This window comes from Egretta garzetta, unplaced genomic scaffold (genome assembly GCF_000687185.1).
Source record: "Egretta garzetta isolate BGI_Z169 unplaced genomic scaffold, ASM68718v1 scaffold6, whole genome shotgun sequence".
Lineage (NCBI taxonomy): Eukaryota > Metazoa > Chordata > Aves > Pelecaniformes > Ardeidae > Egretta > Egretta garzetta.
This window is the reverse complement of record NW_009260080.1, coordinates 452,868-455,309: the sequence shown is the minus strand read 5'-3', so window position 1 is coordinate 455,309 and position 2,442 is coordinate 452,868.

The following is a 2,442-nucleotide window of genomic DNA, read 5'->3' as shown; positions in this document are numbered from 1 at the left end:
TCCCCCAGAGGAGGAATGCCCTTGGCATCCCTGCTGGCGTAGGCTCACCCGTGGGCAGGGGCAGCACCCACACTGGCTCACAAGAGCCAAGGGAAAGCTTTATTATCACTGGTGTGGCTCCCTAGCACACCTTGCATAGCAACATTTGGAGAGCTGGGGCGATGGCAACTCAGAGCCTCCTGCAGCTCACAGAAAGGTCTAACTGCTCCGTCCAGGAGAGTGACTACACTAGCAGAGAAACATGGTTCAGGATTTTTGGTTTTTTCTTCTCTAGTAAGCAACATACCTTTAGAGTGTTCCTTTTTTTTCCAGGACCCCACCCTGCTTTACATGTTCCTGCTTCAAAAGGAAATCCTATGGATTATCCTCCTCCTGCTGTAATGATTGAATCATCCCACAGCCTCCAAAGCAGCTGACCTGGCTGCCAGTGGGCCTTTTAAAAAGCAGCAGAGCAGCGCAGGTGTGCTGCAGAGCCTCGGGGAGGGACCCTGCTGCTGAGTCCCAGGGAGCGACCTGCAAGTATCCTGCAACCTGCTCCAAAGTTTCCCCTGTGCAGGGGAAGCTTCCCTGAAGCTTTGATGGAAGAGAAGGGGCTTCAGACAGAAAAGAATTGGGAAATTCCTACATATTGAAATAATATGAACGTGGCCAGGCTTTCTGGGAAGGCTATGACTGGCATACAAGGTGCCTTTTTTTCCCTTCTTTCTTACACAATATTTTAAAAGCAAAGTATTGGGGTGCTTGACCATTAAAGAGTTTTTCAAATGTGCTTGATTAGTCCTAAAAGGTCTCCCAGGTGGGGTAAGAAAGCTGGGGGCAGAGACACCTCTGCGCGCACACTACCCACGGTGCGATTCACCCCAGCGTAAGAGCCCAGGCTCTTTCCAGATTCACTCGGGCAGGCACCTCGCTAGACCCCTGACGGTGGCTCGTAGGAAAAATCAACAATGTTTTTTCACAAGAGGAAACCAGTACTGGAAGCCAAAGCAGAACGTCCAAATTTAAAAAGGAATCAGTAGCTGAGAAAGAAATACCAGAGTCCTTGGGACAAACCCAGGTCCGCTTTGAAATATGAAGACTTCAATACAAGTAAGATCACTATTTGATCCCAGCGGCTGGGCTCGACATGCTTCTTTCACAAGCACTGTGTGCAGTGCAAAAGCCAAACCTAGCCTGCCCAGTAAGTTAACCCGCTTAACCAATAAAGACATGGAATTCCATATGGGATAGACAGGCCACCTAATAAGGGGAAAAAGCAAACTGGTGATAATGACTGTTGAAAAATGACAAAAGATGCTCCTGGAGTGAAAGCTCTCCCACAGTCAAGATGATACTGGAGGAAAGCTCAGTGTGGGCCAGTCAAACCAGCTTGCAGAATCACAACCAGTTTCCAAAGTGCCTGTTACAACCTGCCTGTAGCATGCCCCGCTCCTGCACCCCGTTGCCAGAGCCACGCCGCATGTGTTTCTCTAGGCACGTGCTTCTTCCACTCCCACCCACTGTGGCCTGACAGGGAAGCAAGCAAGGAACAATCTCTTTCCATTGCCCATCCCAGTCATATTCCCTCTCCTTTTGCCCTGCATACCTAAAATAGAATTAAAGGGGCTGGGCAACAAAGGTCACCCCGAAAGCAACAGGATGAGCCTTAGAAGAACAAGGAACGTGATTTACAGATGATGGTTCAAGGAAGAAATATGAAACAGGGCAGACTCCCTGCATATGGTCGTGATGAGTTCTAGGCAGCCTTTAAGGGAATTTGATTAGAAAAGTTCATACAGTTCTATTTATTTAAGCTTTTATAGATGCCCATCATTCCTGTAATCGGGTATATGAATTTCACTAGTTCAGCAGAAAGGATCACACATCATAAATGCCATGGTGGTATGGAAATAACTACTGTCTGGTATTAAAATGTGGAGCCATAATCTGAGGTGACTAAGGATAGTCAAATCACTTCAGAAACTAGCACCCGAGGTCAAATGCTGAACCAAGCTTTTTGAAGGCTGAGATAATACTTTTTCACTCCTACAAGCCTCTTATCTATGATCTCAAAACACTTTACATTCACTTGTGAATTAGGAGTCAAATTTCTTTGGGGGAGAAAAATATTGCGGTGATACCCAGGCTAATGAAACTTAAGTGACAAGTCTAGAGGAAGAACCTTGGATTTCCCAGCTCTGTTTCCAGCCACGCTCCATCTCACAGGCACTGCCTCGCACCTGTGCCCTCCCCACCATTTCCCCCCAACACCCTCCAAAAGGCCACAGTCCCAGGCGCAGCACCGAATCCGTCACTGGGTTTCAGTAAAACTGAGCCCTCAAACACCGGTCCCACTTTACAGCTGGCAAAGCCCCCCAGCCCTTACCCGGGCCTGGGCGAGAGGTGTGGGCCCCTCCGTGCGGGAGACGCGAGGAGGTGAGGCAGGCGGGTGAGGAGGGCGGG